Source organism: Triturus cristatus, chromosome 1_2 (assembly GCF_964204655.1).
Source record: "Triturus cristatus chromosome 1_2, aTriCri1.1, whole genome shotgun sequence".
In the NCBI taxonomy this organism is placed as follows: Eukaryota; Metazoa; Chordata; class Amphibia; order Caudata; family Salamandridae; genus Triturus; species Triturus cristatus.
Genome location: NC_140580.1, coordinates 422039883 through 422062741, shown reverse-complemented (window position 1 = coordinate 422062741; position 22859 = coordinate 422039883).

The following is a 22859-nucleotide window of genomic DNA, read 5'->3' as shown; positions in this document are numbered from 1 at the left end:
TTACTACCAGAAAAGGGGTGCTTGAAGAAGCAGTTCCTATTCCTCCTAGGGACACTCCAGGGCATTTTATGTACCATAAACATGGCTTAGATGCCATATTATTTCTTGATCTATGGGTAGATTATACCAAGGGATTACCGGAAAGTCAAAGGTGGCCCGTAGCGGGAACCTGGGATGCAGAGTGCATCATGAAAGTGGAGGAAGAGTTATGGAAAAGAAAGGTCAGACAGTCACAGAAAGACGCTGTTGAGTTATGGCGTAAAGAATCTCATAGACGAACAGAAAAAGCACGTAGACAAGAAGAGAGGAGTAAAGAAAGTTCAAATAAAGTTCAAGAAAATCTATTAATTGAGGAAGGTATCCGAGTGAGATCAGAACAAGTAAATAGACAAAGAAATGCTCTTATGAATGGTATGTATCCCCTACTAGCCGAAGGATTACCTAAGGCTGCTCCAGAGATACCAAAAGACTTGCCACCCCCATTATTTCCAATTAAGGTACATCCAAAGGGGCTTCCCAGAACCGCAGAAGATGTTTTTCTTTCCTCATATCTAGACGATGCAGCCCCCGAGTATGCTAACGCCACACCACATAGACCGTCTGGCGGAGGGGTTCAACGTCAGGATCAGGTATCTGTCCCCGTGCAACAGCAAGTCCCGACGCAAGCTTCGGCAAGCACATCTGTTTCCGCATCTGTCTCCGCAGTCGACTCTACAGAGGTATCGACACCCATAGTTGCTGTGTCACGTTCAACGAACCCATTCACACCCGACGCCCCAGATAGGGCCACGGGAGGTGCTAGCAGTACTTTTACACCACCTAGAATAAATAAACTTGTCTTTCAAGAGTCAGCACATTCACGTACACCTAAATTCGTAAGTGAACGTACGCTTAAGGAACTCCTTGTAAATTGTAGATATGACCCGGTGGTTGGTAAAGAGGATGAAATGGTCCTGGCATCATTACGTATCAGGCGAGCCGCAGAGTATTTAGCGAGGTTACCAGGGATGACTACGCATCTAGACAACATATATCATTTTGTTCAAACAGGACGAGATCCAGGATGTATTAACAGAGCTATGGAATTCCAGAAAGTAGAGATACAGGGGGAACTGTTACGTTTCCTCATAAACTGTATGATCAGAAATCAAGATCGTCCGGGGGTAGACCCGAATGCAATGCTTATTCTTACAAGATGGAGTCAGAATATATCAGAAGGGAGACACGATAAGCAAAATTGTATAATAGCCATGTGCCGAAAAATCCGTAAAGAAATAGAGCGTATTCATGAAGAAAGATTGGGAACAGACGAGTTTGAGCAAGATGAAGTGTCCGAATCAGGGAATTCCGCAAGACAGTCAGAGACCATAGCCTATGTAGGCAGAGGAAGATCCTGTGAAAATACTAGATGTTTTCCTGATCCAATACATTCTGTATGCCCAAAAAACAGCAGAACGTATCCGACGCCTGTAATAAATCTGAAGTCTCCTGAACATTCGTTTCAAGCCGCAGATAAGATACTACGAGAACGAAGGGGTTACCACCTCCTCGATTCCATGGATGAGCAAGAATTAGCCAGATCAGCCGTTCACTGGATTGACAGTCCTGAAAAATACGGTGATGAGACCGTAGCACACACGTTTCTCAATCTCAGTACAGATGAACAACGCTTAGCTGGAATCTATATGATTCAGCAACTCCTCATATTATATAAGTGCCAACATGCTGACCCTGGTCCTTTACCTGATATATTAACGGAACTACTCACAAACAGATGGAGAGGTTCTAGTAACAAGCTAATTAAAGAGATATTAGTGTCACGTAAACAGTATGTCCTTTTTGTAAGTCCGGATTCTCTCTCGCTGCCCCACAGAGAAAGAACGCCGTACTATATGGATAGACAAAATCCTTTACGAGAAGTGCACCCAATAAAAGGCGAAGACAATGAGTTTCACCGTGTATTTGTTTACACACCCATATCAAAAATGGAATTATTAGAAATGAAGAAAGTAGTACCTAGTCATGACAAAGACCCAGCGGGTTTCCACCGAGAAATTAAAGACATGTTACTGATGGGAGAGTACACCTTTCCTGATATTATGAGGATATTAAAGGTGCTTTTGCCTGCTGGCATTTATGAAAAACTGAAAGAAAAAGAGTGGGAAGTAGGAGACCAAAAGATAGACTGGACAGCATTAGCAGAGGAAGAAAGGAGCCGAACTGCAGGTTCGGGGCTCGGGGATAAAGTTAAACTGTTACCAGGTTTACTAGTACAGGTACTGCCAAGTTTATTAACTACAAAAAAGGAAGATTGGGGTGCAATCACAGCCTGCAAACAAAAGCAAGATGAAGACACAAGCGATTATTATGCTCGATTTGAAAAATGTTTTGGTATAAATAGTGGTATAAAAGCAAGTAGTGACTCATATCCACATTTATTTGTGACAAAATTGGTGGAAAATGCATTGCCCCCAGTGAATAATAGAATATTGAAATTCGAGAGTACCTGGCAAAGTAACACTCCGTCGCAAATGCTACAAATGTTACAGTATCATCACAATAGAATTAGGGATGAACAAGAACATGAGCATAGACGCATGAAGGATACAAAAATGAAAATGCTAGTTTCTCAGACAGTACCAGCAGATGGTCACAAAAAGGGTGTGACACATTCTGGTGATTCTGCAGTTCCTGTAAAAGGAACCTGCAATTACTGTAAACAACTAGGCCATTATGTACATGATTGTCCAGTCCTGAAACGTAATATAGCTACGGGTATTGCAAAAGAGAGACCACGATTAGTTAGACAAGATCAGAATGAACAAGGAGCTATGCAGCATGGACCGTCCATGCCAGTTCAGCAACAGGCAATGCCAGCCTCACAGCAACCCATACAGTTTGTGCCAGCTGCACCACCGTTGCCTGCTACTGCCACACAAACCACAACACGACAAATGTATCAGACTGCACAGTATGAATACCCTGAATATCAGCGCTACGCATGAACCAGCCTAGAGAGGGAAGTTGACTTACCGCTTATCGAGATTCCTGTAGATCAAGAAGGACCTTATGTACATAGTGAATTATTAGGTCAAGATAGAAAATTCTTACTCGATACAGGGGCAAGTCGAACAACTATAAAACGTAGTGAAGTTCCAGGGGCACCCCTCTCAGGCTCTCAAAATGTTTCCCTTGGTTTTTCGGGAAAACCTATTGTTAATGAAGTATCACAGCCTCTACCACTTACGATAGGACCTTTGACACAAACTACAGATTTATTGCTTACTAAATCATGCCCAGAAAATCTGTTAGGAATTAAAACTCTGAAAGCACTAGGAGCCATAATATGTTGTTCTCCGGAAGGAGTAAGGTTGTTTTTGCGTGATTTTAAAGGTCACTATGTGTCTAGAGACATGGATCCCCGACTACAGACTTTACCAGTACATCTATGGGCACAAGGCCCTACGGATGTTGGCTGCATGAACATTACACCCTATCGAGTTACATTGAAAGCAGGAGTGGTACTACCACGAATGCGACAATACAAGTTACCGCATGATGCTGTAGTGGCTTTGCTGAAAATCATTGATGAGCTGATTGCCCAGGGAGTAGTTATAGAAACAGACTCCAATATATGTAATTCACCGATAATGCCGATTCTTAAACGAACTGACCCTACTGCCCCACCAGTATACCGATTGGTTATTGATTTGCGTGAACTAAACAAGTGTATTGTACCACAATTCCCTGTGGTCCCTGATATATCATCATTGTTGACAGCAATTGATTCCGAAGCAACATTCTTTACTGTAATTGATCTCAAGAATGCTTTTTTCAGCGTCCCAATAGATCCGGAAAGCCAATACTTGTTCGGATTCAGTTTAAATGGGCGCAGCTTTAAATTCTCACGCGCTCCCCAAGGATTTACAGAAAGCCCCAGCATCTACAGCCAAGCACTGAAACGAGAACTTGACAGTATCCACATGCCAGTCAATACTGCACTGCTTCAATATGTCGATGATCTGCTGATCACCGCAAGAAGCGAGCCAGAATGTGAAAAGGCTTCTCTGACGGTTTTACATTTCCTAGCCGACAAGGGGCACAAGGTGTCCCCTTCTAAGCTGCAATTCTGTGTTCAGCGAGTTATTTATCTTGGTCACTCGCTGTCCAAGGAGGGAAGGCAGCTTACACCAGATCGCATTCAGTTAATTGCTAACATGTCAATACCCCAGACACAGAAGGAGGTGCGGGCTTTCATAGGCCTCACTTCATATTGTAGGCAGTGGATCCCTCAGTACGCATTTCTAGCAAAACCACTCATTCAGTTAACCACACAGGAGGCAGCCACATCGACTGTTCTCCCTTGGACTCAGGAACATACACAAGCTTTTGAAAGCTTAAAGAAAGCTTTATGTCAAGCACCTGTTTTAGCAACGCCATGTTATAGCAAACATTTTACACTCTTTGTTACAGAACGCGAAGGTACTGCCTTGTCAGTACTCACTCAGGATCAAGCAGGATCACGCAAGCCATGTGCTTATTTTTCCAGTACATTAGATCCCGTAGCTCAGGCTTTGCCTGCATGCCTGAAATCAGTGGCAGCGACAGCTTTAGCAATCAGACAAAGCGATGCCATAGTATTAGGACACCCATTGACAGTACAAGTACCACATGCAGTAGAGGTTCTTGTGAACCGAACACAAACACAACACTTGACCATAGCAAGACTTACCGGTTATGAACTGACATTGTTTCAACCACACATAGAGATCCGACGGTGTAATACATTGAATCCTGCTACACTATTACCTGTAATTGGAACAGACCCACTAGCTCATGATTGTGTTGAAATCATTGAAATAAAGACGAAACCTAGACAAGACTTGACAGACGTTCCATTGTTAGATCCAGACCTGACGTTGTATGTAGACGGATCGTGCATGAGAACAAGTACAGGAGATTTAGTGGCCGCGTATGCAGTCACAACAGACACTGAAGTTATTGAGACACATTGTATAGATACTTTGTCAGCCCAAGCAGCAGAACTTATTGCTCTAACGCAAGCCTGTATTCAAGCCACAAATAAGAAAGTTAATGTATACACTGACTCACGTTATGCATTCGGAGTTGTACACGACTTCGGCGTGCTGTGGCGAGAGAGAGGTTATTTAACGTCCCATGGTGCCCACATTCAGCACGGACCCCTCATTCATGCTTTGTTAGACGCAATACATCTACCCACTGCTATATCGATTATGAAATGTAAAGCACACACGAAGGTTACTGATACCATTTCTCAAGGCAATGATTTAGCTGACAAAACAGCTAAACAGACTGCTCAGAATCGCACATTAGACATGACAAAGCCAATAGTTCAGACACCAACACAGTGTATGACAATTAAGGATCCCGCACTTGACGTAATTGACATACAGACACATGCCACAGCAGAAGAAATAAAGAAGTGGACTGAACTAGGAGGGATCCAGACAGATCAAGGATGGATGACGAAGGAGAAATCTGTATGGTTTCTCCCTGATTCCATGGTTCAAGTCATTATAGCTACAGTTCACAGTCCAGCACATTTAGGAGAGAAGGCTATGCTAGACAGCATTCAACACATTTGGTTCAATAAACATTTACGAGCAGCAGCTAAACAAAAAGTTCGTACCTGTATGATATGTTGTCAGTTTAATCCAGGAAAGAGTGTTTCCGTAGAGCAGGGTGGATTTCAGCCTCCTGACCATCCTTTTGAAGTCCTCCAGATGGATTATATTCAGATGGAACGTTGTCGAGGATTCAAATATGTTCTCGTAGTTGTCTGCGCTCTCTCCCGTTGGACAGAGGCGTATCCCGTATCAGATTACACTGCCTCGACTACTGCCAAGCAGCTAGTTCGAGAATTCTTCCCACGGTACGGTTTACCACGTGTTGTATATTCAGATAACGGTCAGCCTTTCTCATCCGAATTAATGAAACATGTCTCACTCTTGTTGGGATATCAGTGGAAATTCCACTGTGTCCGACACCCCGAGGCAGCAGGTCTCGTGGAACGACATAATCAACTTTTGAAAATCAGATTGTCTAAAATATGTCAGGAAAAAGGTGTGGACTGGATAGTAGCCTTACCAGTTGCGCTATTCTACATGAGAATGGTAGCACACTCTCGAACAGGGCTATCCCCTTATGAGGTGATCTTTGGTAGACCACCGAATATGTGGGGGACGCCTATACCCCGTAAAATAACTGATGTTGACTGTAATATGCTGACAGATTACCTGGCTTCCTTGATGTCTGCACTACAATCTTGTCGTTCACAGGTAGTCGCAGCTTTTCCTGACAACACCGAGGTGAAACCTCATGACGTAATTCCCGGTGATTATGTTCTCGTCAGGAATTTTGATCGGAAAACCCAACTGGAGCCAAGGTGGAGGCTTCCTAAGTTGGTCCTGCTGACGACCAGAACAGCTGTGAAGATCGAAGGAAGAAAAGGATGGGTGCATTCCACCCATATAAAAAAATTTAATGGACTTCCTCCTGACACAAACAGTACTTCCCGTGTGTCTTCCCCCATTGACTCAAAGCTACCTTTGGCTGAGGCCAGTAGCACCGAACTCTATAAACAGAAACTCAGGTCCAGATCTAAACTGTCGGACGATTTGATTGTTTAAGTCCTCTCCAAGGTGAAGCGGTTGAATCTGTCCCGACATGTATCCTTTAGGTCTGAATCATGTAGAGTCCAGAATCATAATGAAACGACATGCTTATTGTAAATCACTGCGTAGCCACTGTATTGTGACTTTATTAATTTTGTTTTTCTTGAGTTTTTTAATAGTTACTGCAAGTATATTGTTGCATATGTATTATCCTGTTTCTAAACGTACTTTCAATATAACTGATGAACATTCTTTTAGTGACCTACCGCCACATGAGTTGTCCTATAGACTTGCGCTGCGTAATAACACATTCATTAGTATGTTACATCATTCCCATCAGACTAGTAATGCCACCAATTGTTGGGTGTGTGGCCGACTCCCTCCCTATCAGAATACCAAAGGAGTTCTGCCTTTCTTTCCACATCCGTTCACACACAATGGCTCCTGTGGAGCATGGTTTAGTTTATTAAATTCCATAGACCCAGACACAGCAGTTTATCAACAACACTGGATATGGGGAAATCTGAATATAGTTTTATTCAAAGTCTGTCACCCCAATAAGGAGGGTCACCCCAGTAGAACAGGAACTGATTTAGAAAATGAAGTGTATAAATTAGGTAATTTTACGCCTAATCTTATGATTTTGAATGTCAAATCCGAAGTTGAACTAATTCTGCCCACTATGTCAGTATTTCCAGTTAAGGGTGAATTATGTGTGAGAAAAGTTGGTTCCATACATATGGGCCATAGCCAATGCGTTACTATAGTAGAATATAGTGATCAAGGTAAATCTTCATTTAGAGCTTCTCGCCATTCTTACTTCATATGTGGCCAGACGGCATATATGCGTCTGCCTCTAGATTGGGATGGTACCTGTTACATAGCATTCCTTTTGCCACCTGTTTTCCTAGCTCCCCCTGATTATTATCAAAATGTTCATTTAGTACACAATAGAGAGCGAAGAGATCTCCCAGTTGTCGATTATACTGAGACAGCATGGGACAAATATGTAGATTTCAATAAAGGTATCTTTCCCTATATAGGTACTATATCAAATAGTAAGCTGATACGCAGACTCACCAAGACTCTTGAAGCTGTAGTAAACGAGACTATAGCCGCCCTAGGCAATCTGACAGAGGAACAATCAGTGATGAGAATTGTTGTTCTCCAGAATCGTCTTGTCCTTGACGTCATCCTGGCCGATAGGGGCGGAGCTTGCAGGGTCATCGGATCCAGCTGCTGCATATTCATACCAGAAAATTCGCCATCTGTATATAAAGCTATAACACGCCTTCATAAGATTGTAAGCCAGATACACGAGAATCCAGGCACTTGGACGTGGTCCGGGTGGTTTTGGAGTGTGATATCAGCCTGGGGATGGAGAGTTCTATCCTTCCTAGGTATTGGCCTTCTTATGCTCTTCAGTTGTTGTCTATGCCTGCAATGTGGACCAGCGATTTGTGGTCTGTGTGCCACATCGTGCATTCCATATCACAGTTCTCGTTCAAAATACCGGAAGAAGAAGGAAGAAGAAATGATGCTCCATGAACAAATCGATGGAATAATGAAGATTGATGTCTCTTGAAGGGCAAGAAGGGGACAAGGAGGGAATGTGGAAATGTGGATTTTCCTGATCAGTTATGTCCCCTATCTTGGACCCCAACGGTTCTATATGCATGTTACAAGTACATGTATGTTCCCTCCAGTTCCAGTTTCTAAGACGCAAACATATGTGTGTCTTCCGTCGACATGTTCTCTGTCAGATCCGCCATCAATGGGCTGGATATTCGATCCCTAGGTATGAAAGGCCACCGACTTTATATGGCTAAGTTACTCCATTTTTACAGTTCAGGCAAGTAGGCCCGATTCTGTCCTCAAAGCCTTTCCCTGCTCTCTGTCTTTGACAGCTTCAGCTTGAGCTCGCATCTGTATCCATGAACTTTGTCCTACTCCCTGTGCAGCTAACGGTGCCTGCCTCGGCCAGTTTTCGCATGCCTGCCAAGAAGCTGTATTTCACCTTCGAATTATCTATTTTGCTCTTCAGCCGATGCATTCCTGTCAAGTGATTTAGGTAAACATTTCCTTTAGCTCACAAGCAAGGACTCAGCCTTTCCGTCCTCCTGCAAGTGATTCATAGCCCTGCTGCCATGGAAAGTTTTCTGTCCCTCGCATCTCATATAGACACTTAGACGCTTGTACACGCACACACAGTTAGTATAGAATAGATTCTGTCCGAGAGTCCTTCCTTGTGGATAACATAGTTCTCCAAACATAGGATGGTAGATATGATTTGGGATTAGGTTGACTTGACCCCCCAGACTTCTCGTCTCCACATGTAGAGCTAAATGTCAAGTCCCCTTCACCCCCTAGTTGCACGTCAATTACACGTCATGCTGCTGCGCGCGCATCTATGCCAAGTATTATCTTATAGATCCACCTATGTCTGATAATGCAAACCAATCATGTTTCTTTTATTCCTTGTTACGCCTAGTTTCGATTATGTCACTGTCACGTCATTTTTCTTATCAAATGTTACGCCTTTTACATTCGTTTCATTGTAATGCACTTATTATAAAAATACATGTCTGTCAATGAATTATTGTACTTCACTTCCTGAACCCTCGTGGTGACGGAACCTGAAGGCCGCGACTCGAGTCGGCCATTTTGAATGGAATAAAGCCCATTAGAAAACCTCTTATACCACGGATTCTGCCTCTTGTTATTTTGAGCTATTTTACTTTATTTTAGGATTCCGTATGAAATTCAGTCCGGTATTTTATTTACCACAGACTGGTGAAGCGGCCTGAAGCCAGCGATTGCAGGTGCAAGCCGACTGGGGTAGTAAAAAGGATGCCGGATTCCCCTTCCTCTCCACCGGAAGGAGGGGGGTCTTCAGAAGCCCAGTTGAGGATGTCATTGGAGCTAATAGAGTAAGTGGGTGGAGCCAGTGGAGGACATGGATGGAGCCAGAGAAAAGTAGGTGTGGCCTCCAACAAACATTTGAGCACCTGCACTTCATATTTTACAAATTAAGCACTGGAAATAATGTATATTTACACCAATGATTATACATTGAGATACAAATATACACTTGTTTAGTATCCAAAATAAGAATATTTTTAGAAGTCAAACTAAATATACATGCTCACCGAGGGAGTGCTGCAGGGCAGTGGGGCATGGTGGGGGGTAGTAAACTCTGGCATAGGGCGTAATGGAGTTAAGTAGATAAATAAACAAAACAATTTTACATTGCGTGTACTGCATCGTTGAGTTGGCGCACAAAGTAAATTGTTTTCTTTATGTATTTATTTACTTAACTCCGTTACGCCCTATGTCAGAGTTTACTACCTCCCACCCTGCCCCTCCCCCGCCCCACCACCCTGCAACACTCCCTCGGCGAGCCGCCACTGCCTGTACCCTTGAGCTGTGCATCAAGCCTGCCCCCATTTTTCTGACAGTGGACTCTCCCCTGTCATAGGTTTAGTATGTACAGTGGTGGTGGCTCTGTTTTTCAGAGTGAGAGAGATCTTTTAGGTGATCATGATCATTGTTCAGCATAGATGTTGAAAAGACAGCTGCAGAAACCTTACGTCTCTTTGTGCCTCTGCTGTAAGTACTCCAAGCTGGAGATTACCCCTCTGTGAAGAGCATCACTACTCAAAGGCTGTGTCTGGATAATAGCCTACAGAGGACACTTGACAGAAGAACTACTGCAAACCTGTTTTGAGATTGCGTACAGGGAATTCATATTCCTTATCTGCTTTAATTACATAACATTGGGAGCTACTTACATCCTTGTTGCTTCATTTTCCAGTCCTTTCACCAAGGAAGGGAGTATTACACAGCATACTCTGAGAACTGCTGTGACAGCTTCCCAGAGAAGAGGTTACATCACCTGGAGTCTTTACTTGCTCCAAAAGCATTATCCCTGACCTAAAGCTCCTGGAAGGCAGCCTACCTGATTGGAGAGTGAAAAAGCTTTTCAAGCCGCAGGAGGTGTGACTGGGCAAGGAATGGGAGAAACCACCAGGCAGAGTGTTGAGGATCTACCAGTACAAAGAAGACAGCAGAAACAGATCTGGGAGTCCGAAGAGGTTGGGTGCAGTCTTTCCAGATGTGCAGTTCCAAAAAGGAATTGCAGGTGGACTCCCAACCTTGACGTAATGCAATAGGAACAATCATGGTTGACCTTGTTGCTCAAATCAAGAGCTGTGCCTATGATGAATGTAGCCTCTGAAACCCAGAGCTGTTTCTGTAGCTAACGTCACCACAGAAGTCCCGAAGTCAAGAATTATGTCCGTGGTGGATGTCGCTGTCAAAGCCAAGCCAAGAATTATGCACATGGAGGTTACCACTGCAACATTTACAAAGTGCATCCTGAGACTGCTAGCATGCTGCTGTGAAAACAAGTGGCAGCCTATATGCTGCCCAGTGATTCAGAACTGGGTCTGATGCCTGCCATGAGCTTACACGACTCCCATTACCTTCATTCTATGAAGGACCCATGGCTGCAGCTCTGGTTGCCCCATACTGCTGTGGCCTACCCGGATCGACAGCCACTCCTGCAACCATGCCATCTCATCCTAGAAGCGAACAAGATAGGAGACAGGTAATGCTGAAACACGCAGATGCTTGCAGTGTGGCAAATGTATTTAGGAGACTGAACTGAACTAAGCACAACCATAATTGAACTGGGGTAACTGCACCTGAGCCTTGATTAATGTCTCACAAAACTAACCTAACAGGGACCTGCCTTAGGGAATGGAAAATTGCATTAGTGCCGGACTACAATACACATAGTCACCAAATTTACAATATTTTTCAGAAACATTGGCACATCCTAAAGCTAGACAAATCAGTAGAGAAATATATTGCTAGCAAACCCACCGTGTCACACAGATGGGGCACAACTTTGAGAGAACTTTTGTGGCCCAGCTATCTACCCCCTAAACAACAAGCGGCTACTTGGTTACAGTCCAATCCACTGGGCTTTTTCAAATGCACTAATTGTAACATTTGTCCGTTTGCAGCGAATAAGATCTCGGATTTTCAATACAATACGGCAGTCAAACATCATATTAAACAATTTATGAATTGTAATACCAACTATGTGGTTTATTGTATCGTTTGTTGCTGCGGACTCATTTATGTGGGGAGCACCATATGACCTCTAAGAGAGAGGATACAGGAACACATTAGGGCAGTACGCAATAACAATTGCAGTTACCCCTTTGCGGTACATTTTAATCAAAGTCATACTTTGGATGATATCAGAAGAATTACATTTCATGGTATTGCACATACACTGACTGGCCCGAAGGGGGGGGGAGACAGAACATTGATGTTGAGAAGAACAGAGACACAATGGATCATCAAATTGCGGGCCGTGGAGATGGGGCTCAATTTTGATAAATAACTGCATGTATTTCTAACAGAATGAAAATTTATCCATTTTTCTGTACTATTAGAAAACATGAGAAGTATTGTGAAGTAAATACAAGGATTCAGAAGGGTTTGTCTTTACAATGTCTAAATAAGTAAAAAATGGGCTGCATTTGCAATCTGTGCTGTGACCAACATCTGACCGATGGAGGGTATTTGTATATAAAGTTAGTTCAAAACAACTGTTGAAAAAGGAAAAACACTGGACTAGCTTATATTTGTCAACAGAATTTTTCTCTTTATCCTATGTTTTACACATCTATCCTTCTCTCTTCTGATAAATATAAGGGTGGAGGGATCTCTCTCCTGGCTCAATTCGCCTCTCAAAACACATTTTGTAGGTACTAGGTGCTTTTATTGGATCGTATTTCCTGCATTGGTCATGAAAAATGAAGGGCATAATATGTACAAAAAGAACCCTCAGCACCAATAATCATAATTGATTTTGTGTATAATTGTACTAACTATATGAAACAGGTATAATTTCAAAAAATATCCATGAGTTAAATATCTAGAAAAAATGTGTGGCAAATAACTGCTATTTCAACTTTATTTTTGGTTGAAAGTTCTTCCCCTTCAAATATGGCCGCCGCATACAAAGTAAGTAGTACATGGGAGAAGAGAAATAGTCAAGGAGACTAACAGTCTCCATTTGAATTTACTTCCGGTTTTTCTTTGAAGCATACCGCGTATATAGAGAATGCCAAACCCCGTATCTCCTTGCATAAGACGCCCACCACGAAGTCTACGCCACTGGATTCTCACTGTGAACATGCGGTGAGTTGCTTTAACAATGCAGCGATATGTATATATTTTTATCAAATATAACGCGACCAACATTATCTCACTTCGGACCGGTTAATTGTTTAAACGTTATTTTGTTGTGCTTGACTTTGATGAACTACGGATACCGATCTGCGTTTATCGATTTTTGTTTGCTGTCGGGTATCGGCATTTTAGTTTGGACCGACAAAATGTTTGGCTATCTATCGTGCATGAGATTAACCATTGTCACTAATGTACATTTATTTGTACTTCTGATTGCCCGATGGTGGCCCTTGCAATTAGGTGGCATTCTCATTAAGTCTTAACAAATAAGGAAACGGGCATGATATGATACAGATGCATAAGAGGTGATTGGTGGGTAACGGTCCATACGGATTTCCTGACAATCTTTTCTCACAAATGTTGTTTGAACAAGCGACATGTACCTTAGTTGCTTTTTGGCGGACGGGGTTTTTTTGGAAATGGAGCGGTTAATTATAAATGTTCCGCAAAAAGACAAAAGCGATTATGAAATAACACAGGCACACAATACGTAACCTGTTATTTGGTTTATACGCCATTTTGCTTGTCTTCTCTTAATCTGTAGGGGGCCAGTCATTTATCATTATCTATAACATATCATTTCTCACATCTTTTCAGGGGCCTATTATAGCCTGCAAGAAACTTTAAAAATGGCTGTTTCATACAAGTTATCTCAAAGTAAGTGGATTTTAAAATGGGGGAGGATAGCAGATTTTGACATATTAAGTACGATCCTTACAAATTGTTTGACTATTATATTTTTACATTTTACAGGGTTATACATACCTTTGTAATTTGATGTACGGAACGAAGAGTTTACAAAAGGCACTAACATATCTTGGATTCTGTCCTCTGGGCTTTGCAAACGTATGCCAGACATAGAAAAGAAATAAAACGGGTATATAAACAGGTATGATAAGACTTTGGGAAAGGACTGTTATGATATGTATATCTCTTGGACGGGTGGTTCAAATTGTACTCTTTCTTTTTGTCCAATAGAGTTATACAGGACATATTTTTGGAACCACCATTTTAGGTAAATTTCTGATATCCCAATACATGGGCATACGGACAACGTTGACAGATTAGGAAGTGAGTCTACTTAGCATATTCAATGGAAAATGCTTAATATTAAGAATATGGATATACAACATTCCTTATACAATCTTTGGGTGCTGTGATTATTTTTTCACAGACTGTCGGTCGGATATGGATCGTGTAAGATAAATCTCCTCGTAGGAATAGGAACGTTAGAGTCCCAGAAAGGAATATTGTTCTAAAAAGTCAGTCATTTTAAATTTAAATTTTATCCACTAGGGATTAGTGAGTATCTATAGTCACTCTGAACTTTTTTGCACGGTGAGATAGTGGGTCTTTGTTTCTTTCTTTGTGATCAGTCTTTTCATTCTGATAGGGACAGCACAATTTGGTGTTTTTTGGGAAAAATAAATTCTCTTTTTTTGACTCTGGAGTACTTTTTCTTGTTCTTGACACGAACACTTCTTGCACCTAAAGACTCTTAGCAAGTCCTATGGTGGAACAGATACCCGACAAATGGGGATATGTTTTATATATTAATGAGAACAGTATATATGAGATTATGTTATTATTTTTACAGCCTTGAGAAAGTCACCTGGTGTGACGAAACTCGTGTCGGCTGTTGCGCATGTGGATCAAGACCATAAAGCGACGGACATCATTTATAAACAGTCCTTTCAATGTTATGTTTGTTTAGAGACAATGAGTCTTTATGGACTTATTTTGAAAAACTGAGATTTTTATATGATGCATTCCTTACATTAAAAAGAATATTTTTTGTACAAATCCATCTTTGTGTGTTGCCAGTGATACACTGATAAAATGAAATACAGTTTGCTTATAATGGTTGTATACAGGTCGGAATAGGGTATTACTTTGGAGTGCTGGGATATCTGTATGTTATATTGTTCTACATAGTGACTGTTTACAGGATCTGTGTTTTTGTGTACCTAAGGTAGTAGGGTGCATTTTTATCCCGAGTGGAACCATAACGAATTGCTTTCTTGTTATTTGGAAAATAGGAAACTTAGAAAAACATTTTAATTACCCAATCTGATTATATATTGCTTTCTGAGGTGCGATCAGCTATATATTACTACCTTTTTTGTGTTTTCCTCACTCCTGCAACCATGCCGTCTCATCCTAGAAGCGAACAAGATAGGAGACACCTGCATTGTGGACAATGTATTTAGGAGACTGAACTGAACTAAGCACAACCATAATTGAACTGGGGTAACTGCACCTGAGCCTTGATTAATGTCTCACAAAACTAACCTAACAGGGACCTGCCTCGACTCAGAAGAGAAAGGACTCATGTAAAAGAGAGACAAGGAAAATAGTAAAGGCAGTATGCATTAGCCTAAGTGGCAGTGCATATTACTGTACCTGCTGCAGTATACAGTTTTAGGCGTATCTACTAAGATATGTTTCTTATCCAAATAAAGCACTGGGCTGGACAAACAGATATTGTTCTGCTGGGTGATCCGAGTTTCCATACCCCTACACTACCTCCCTGAGAAGCATGTAACTTCTCCAAAGTACAACTGCTTTGAGTCAAGTGCTGAAGGGGCTATTTGTGGCCCATTTTGTGAAGCCATAGCACAGACTCTGGGTAGTATCTCCTGCTTGCCCCATGCCCCCTAAATTGGATCTGACACATGCCCTCTTCCAGAAAGGCTATTTATTTAGAGTGTCCAACCATACACTGTATGCCAACTGAGTCTATATAGTCAGTGTCATTCACTTAATACAAAGGTTTTCAATGGGAGTCAAAGGCAAAATGAGTGCTGGAAGAAATGGTACAACCGTCTTGTCAGTCAAGGAAAAGAATGAAAACAGGATGATTTTAGTTAAAAACAATACCTTTATAAAAAAGAATTCACTATGTTTGGATAATCACCAGTGCTCCACAACACATCACATAAATCCATTTGTTATTCTTGAAGCATTAATGTACTTAAGTTAATGTGTATGCAATGGTGTGTGTGTTTTCATTTAGCTTATTGGATGAGTTTCAATACTTCTGGGGTGCACTTTTAAGGCCTGCCTTAACAGCAGAGCTGTCGACATACCTTGTGTGATAAACAAAAAGCACAATTGTCCGAGAGACTTTGGCTCTTCCCATGCTTACATTGATTACAGCATTTGATTGGTCAGAACGTGTGTGGTGCTGCCGAGAAAGAGTGAAGTGCTTGCTACACTCCTATTCGTTCCGGAGTGGTAGTCCCTCACCTTACATGCCTGCCCCATTAAAACACAATAATGTGACAGTGTGCAAGAAAAACACCATCCACAACGATGTGATAGTAGAGGACAAAAATATCTCTTGGATCAATCATAAGTATAATCGGGAGAAGTATTGGTAAAAAGGGCTTCCCAAAAAGAGATTTCCCCCATCCAAAATGATTGTTGTGTCCACCATGATGCCGCAGTGGCATCTGAGTCTGTTTGTTGTTTCTTCCCTATTTGCATTAGTGACATTCAGAACAAAAAGTTGGCTTTGCTCAACCTTCCTGGCCCTCCAGAAGTTCTGTTCACTGTCCTGCATCACAACAGCCTCATGCCAGTCCCTCCTCCTACACCAACATATAGCCTCAGTTCATTCTACCCAATTTCACCTGCTCCCCCATGGCCTTCTCCTATGCTGCCATCTCAGCACTCCCTCCTCTCCATTACCAACGTCTGCAGAGCACTACGGCTATGCAGGCCAACAACGCTTAGATTTTAATCTACATCATGGCTTCAGAAGCAGTAAAAACAGCAGGTATGTCGAAAGGTGACCCCCCCCCCTCTTTCACTCCGGCTGTTATGAAGGCCAATAGAGCTCAGAGCAGGGCCAATAAGTGCATCTTGAGGTGTAATTTCTTCCCCCACCTGCACCACACCCTTAGTCCCAGTCAACTTCCACACCAGCACACTGCCTCAGTTGACGTGCATCATCCTTAGCCTGGTGTGCTGCTCCTCCCCCTGCTTTCTTTGGCCGCATTTGTCACTCCCTCTTGGCTGATCCCTGACAATCTAAGGCTCATCCTGCCTCTCAAATCAGCCCCCACAGCCTGAGCTGAATCTCCATTCCAGTACCATCTCACGGTCTTATTAGACTCTCCCCTCGTGCACAGGGCATGTAGTTACAGATGGAACTGAATAGGCATCTCATACTACAAGGAGATCATGTATTCTATGGGTGCATTTGTAGGCATATGAGCATGTCCACAAGTGTTGGGTAGTTTAATTTGTGTGCTGTGTTAGAGGTGTGGTGTATAAGTGTTGAGTGATGGTGAGTGGTGTAATTGCAGGGTGAGCAGTGTGCATGTAGGGTGATAGGAATGCCTGTTTAAGTCCAGCATAGGAGGCGTGAGGTGTGAATGGTGTGAACATGTGAGAACCTGGTGCAAGAGTGCTCATGTGAGTGGATTGGGAGAGTACAAGATGATGAGCCTATGTGAGGGTAGGGTGACTAGTGAACCTGTGTGAGTGTTGTGTGAGCTGTGTAAATGCAGTATGATTTATTCCTAGATACTAAGTAATTCGCCATGCCCTTGACAGTTGGTAAGTGGAGATTCAGGTGCAATCTGAACTATGATTATCGAAGCTGATCCTGCACCAAATGTTATACTTTTGGACATCTGGAAAGTAACTTTTCTAGAGGTGGGAAAGCCATTGCAGGCAAGAGCCAGATGCTGAGCTCTGGCTTTGGAAAAAGTTGTCTTCAAACATCGAGCCAAGACTTCATGTAGCTTCTGCCACAACGCCCTTATGTGAGTCACCAAGCCCCTTTCCCTTCCTCTAGTGGCTAAATTGTGTACCATAATGCCAAGAAACTTGGCTTTAAACTCGGCTTTCCTGCTAGACAAAATTTGTTTTACCCTAGGCAATTACCTTATTTCACTGTGCCTCCATATATTTATGGTCCCTTTCAAGAGTGATGTTAGACCTGGCATCTTTTGGCGTTGCTTCCCCTGTCTTTTTTCCTCGGAACTCCTGTTTTTAATGGTGTGCCGCATTTTGTTTTTGCTGGAGTAAGGACTCTGGGCACTTTAACACTGCTGACCAGTGCTAAAACGCAAGCGCTCTATGCCTAAAATGTAATGCCAATTGGTTTCTCCATGATTGGCATATTTGATTTACTGGTAAGTCCCTTGTATAGTGCACCATGTGTACCTAGGGACTGTAAAGCAAATGCTACTACTGGGCCTGCAGCACTCATTGTGCCACCCACATGAGTAGCATTGCAAACATGCCCCAAACCTGCCACTGGAGTGTCTGTGTGTTCAGTTTTAAACTGCCATTTCAACCTGGCAAGTGCACCCACTAGCAATGCCCAACCTTCCCTTTTATTAATTGTAAGGCCACCCTATGATAGGCCCAAGGTAGCCTCATGGGCATGGGGAGGTGTATTTGAAAGGTAGTCTTTTGCGCTCTCCCTAAGTGTGCCAGGTATGCCCAGACGTGGGACCCGGGCTCACTGTGTCACTGGATATAAGCTAGCCTGGCTGATGAGGGGTGATGCCCCAAAACCAGTCCCAGGGTGCTTGTTTCCAGTCTAGGGGGTAACTGGCTTGGCTGTTCAGGATGGACTGTGCCCATGAGGAACAGGATAAAGACTGATCTGCATATGGCTGGGTCTAAACTGGGGTGATATGGTTAGCAAAAGAACAATGGATTTAACCCAGATCTCGGGAGGGCGACAGAAGGCGGGCCCGTATGAATGAATATGTTGCAGCATGGACCACGAGTTACGTTGACCCGACAGAGGGGGGGGAGGGTAGGATGGGGGATCGTTGGGATGTGGGGAGGAGGTGGGAGGGGGTGGGAGTTATGTTACATTCAGAGTTGTTATTGTATATTTCAAGAGTCAACGATGGACGAGGTTGAAGAGTATGGACATTCCGTGGCAGTGAACATGGACATTGTTGTTCCGGATTAAGCCACTGGTCACTCGCAGTTATTTGTCTCACCGTTTATTATTATTGAGCTTCCTTGCCGAATGTATTGATCCTTTGCCTATCTTGGACCGACCCTATGGAACTCTCTTCCTCCAAATATTCGGAAGGAAGATAACCTCCTTAGCTTCAGAAAGCTTGTAAAGACCTGGCTATATGAACAGTAACCACTCTAAATCCCCCCTCCGTCTTTTGCCTTGTTCTTTTCTAGCTGTGTCTAGGCGCCGGGAAACCCTTCTTGGGTAGCTGTCGCGCCCTACAAATTGATAAAATAAATAAATAAATAAATTGATAGTGATCTGTTCTGATGTAGACTGAGGTCGGCGGAAGTTGTAATATTCAGAAAACCAATAAACTACGTTTAAAAAAAAAAATGGATTTAACCCAGATCTCTTGACCGGGGAGAATGTTTGATTTGTTCTGCATTCCGTCCATCATCCTTGTGTCTTTTGCTTATTTAAAAGATAGGAAATGTACTGTTGTGCTTTGCATGTCCTAGGAGTGAAATGCTGCTTATTTTGTTTTTCACTACATCAAGGTCTATCTCGCCCTAGGGTTTGTATTGGAGCTGCCTTGTAACATCTGACAAGTGTATCTGTCAATTGGGAGTGGAAAGAAAATTGGAGTTTGGTCTCTCTGTACTCACAATTTTTAAACACATGTTTTAGTGACATTGATTTTTAAATTGCAAGTCTGAAAATAACACTTTTTGGAAGTTGGCATTTCCTTAGTTTAACCATTCTCTGCCTATGCATGCCTGTGGAATCCACATCTGTTTTAGACTGACAGTTGGGCTGTTTGCGCATTCACTCTAGACAGCCACACAACGGGAGGTGAGGTGTGCCCTGCATGTCCTGATGACCTATCACCAGCCTGGTGGGCCTTCCTGAACTAGAGTAGTGGGAGGATTTGACACTGACACCTGAATAGGGCTCTGTCTGTCCACAAATTAGTCTCCACTGCCTGGAGTATGTCAGGAGCCAGGGCAGGGAAAGGGGCAGTCTTATCCACAACAAAGACTTTCCTTTGAAGTGCACCTATTTCAAAGGCAGAATCGGTTATAATCCTGGACCTGTGATACCATATATTCAGAAAACTGGCTGAGGGCTTTCTGCTAGGAAGAAGAACTGGATTTCTGTCAGCAAGGACTGCCACTTTGCTGTGTTGGCCTGCTGCTTGCTGCTTCCATACTGGGAGTGAAAGGACTGGACTTTGCTTTCTACATCCTACTTCCGAAGTTGTCCAAGGGCTTGATTTAAGCTTGCCTCCTGTTAAGAATTCTTAGGGCCATCAAAGACTTCACCTGCAATCACCTGGACTCTGCTGCTGTGAGTCCTACTCTGCCAGGTGTTGCCCAATCCAGTTCCTGGGCCCTTAGAAGTGAGTTCTGGTGATACAAAGAAGAAAATCCACGCATCGACCCCAAGCATCAATCAGAATCAATGCAGCACTGCCAAAACTCGCTGCATTGCCATTGCCTGCATCGGAGTATCATCCCCAATTGATGCAATGACCGTGGCTTACAACCCAGCCCCCACTTAACCGAAGTCCGCGACACAACGCCCCGACTCCGGCGCAGCGCCTACTTCAGCGCTGTGGAATCAATGTAGTGCAACTTGACTTTCGGTGCATCGTCCCTGGGTTCCAATTTCTTCATTGACACCACACCGCAGTAAGGAACTGAGGTATTGTGCCTGAAAACGATGCATCACCTCCCAGGTAACAGCAAGGAATTAAAGCATCACCTTGCCTGTAGCAGTACAGTACCGACACATCACCTGCTTTTTTGATGCCTTACCTCCCCTGCACCTCATATTGTCTCTGTTTTTAGATATCTAATATGTACTTTGTCCTGATAAAGTGAAACCACTGATTTTTAAGAACTATAACTTTATTTAATCTTCGGAAATGCATATCTTGACTTGTGTATGTTGGACTTGTGTTGTTTTGGCCTATTTTATTCAGATGAATATTGGCTATATTTCTAGATACTTTACACATTGCCTCTGGGATAAGTCTGACTGCTCTGTGCCAAGCTGCCAAGGGGGTGAACAGGGGTTATCTTAGGTGTGCAACTCATTTACCCTGGCTAGAGTGAGGGTCCCTACTTGGACAAGGTGCAAACCACTGCCAACTAGAGACCCCATTTCTAACAAGTACCTTAAAAAAACGTCACTTTTTTGTTTTAATAGACTTTAATTTTGCTCATATGTTATACAAATCTAAACGAGGTGCCCATGACAACTGACTTACCTCTTGGTTCACTTATACCCAGAGCCACTCGAATTTAGCAATAGAGGACGACCAAATTAGGCACCAGTTTTGAATGAATTATGCGACACAAAAGGCATATTATATGGCTTAATGCCATGCACTGTGTGATAGTATCCCTTCATTATTTTGTCATTTTTACATATGATAAGACTGTCTCTGAAAAGATTGCACCTTCTAAGTACCAATTTAACACCTAACTACAGTAATAAGCAATTGAAATATGATAACCTAACCTTTGTGAAGGACCTTCCACACCACAGGAACACATATTGCCATATTTTAGTAGCATTTGATTTAAACAATTTTATTTTTGTTAAAACCTACAGATTATGCAGCAGACAAAGGATTGTGTGGCAAAAGTGGCAAATCCAATATTAATTGAAAAAAGCTGTGGTCCCAGATTCACATCATTTCAGTGGCCCTGCTAATAGCATCATCATTGCTGGCATGAATGTTTCAAAGTTTACGTTTAGAAACTGTGACTTTTGATGAATGTCACATTCAATGCAGAAATTCATACTAGTGTACTGAAGTGAAACACTTCCAACTTAAAGAAATATACTTTTTGAAATTGGAGAATATGGCATAAATGATATATCATGCAGAGGGCTCAGCTCCTGTTTAGGAGCTTAGAAAGAAACCAGAACATTTTCCGGGCTTAGGCTTGGCACTCCCTATTCATGTGCTGCTTGCTGTCAGTGGCCGATGCAGGTAAGAGCAAAGGGGTAGGGTGGGGGGTGGAGTCAACAGACGACGATGAGGAAAAATAAAATGTAATAAATAGAAAAAGACTTACCTTGCACTCACCGCATTGCTGACTTGGCGATGCAGCGAGTGCAAATAAAATCCTTTGTTTTCCCTCGTCTGTCACCTTTCCCCCCACTCCACCACACCCTACCACCCCAGAGCTCTTACCTGTACCATCTGCGACTGCTGCTTGCCCACATTTATATTTTTAATGAAATCCTTTCTTCCAAAATGGCAGCAACAGTGCATAACAAGAGCGGTGCCTACATGGGTCCGGAAGCAAATTGAACACACAAAGGCTCATGGACTGATGAATGGCCTTTGGAAGACCTGTGAAATACTTTGAATGAGGTCAAGTTGTCAGCCTCTGCCCAGCCCAGAACAGTTCAAGAACTACCTATGTACTCCACAGCCAAGGCTATGACAGATGATGAGGGGGCGAAAGTCCGATCAGCCCAATGAGTGTTGCGCACCTAGTTAGAATACAGTTTGAGGGCCTAATTATGAGTTTGGCGGTCCATCAGACTGCATGCAGAACCCATGGTGGTGGTCCCTGAAATATGGTGGTGGTACCACCACAAGAATGCTGCAACTGCCAGGGATCATGGATCCCGCAGCGGTGGCATGGTGGTCAGAAGGCCTAATATACTGACGTTGCCACTGGGGCACGGCCAAGCATATTAGGAGTTTCTGCAACACCACAGTTTTCATGGCGGTGATCCCGCCATGAAAACTTTGATGGTGAGGAAACAAAGAGGGCCATACAGGGCCACTTGTTGCCCCAGGGCCAAGGGGCACCAGAAGGGGGAGAACATGTTGTGCCCCCCTGTCTGCAGTCACCCTCTTTCCTGCACGTCATGGACTTAAAGGCATTGGCGTTCCCATTGTGGTGCCTTTTTAATAGGCACTGCCATGGAAATGGAAAAAGACCGCCTGCCGGACTACGAGATTA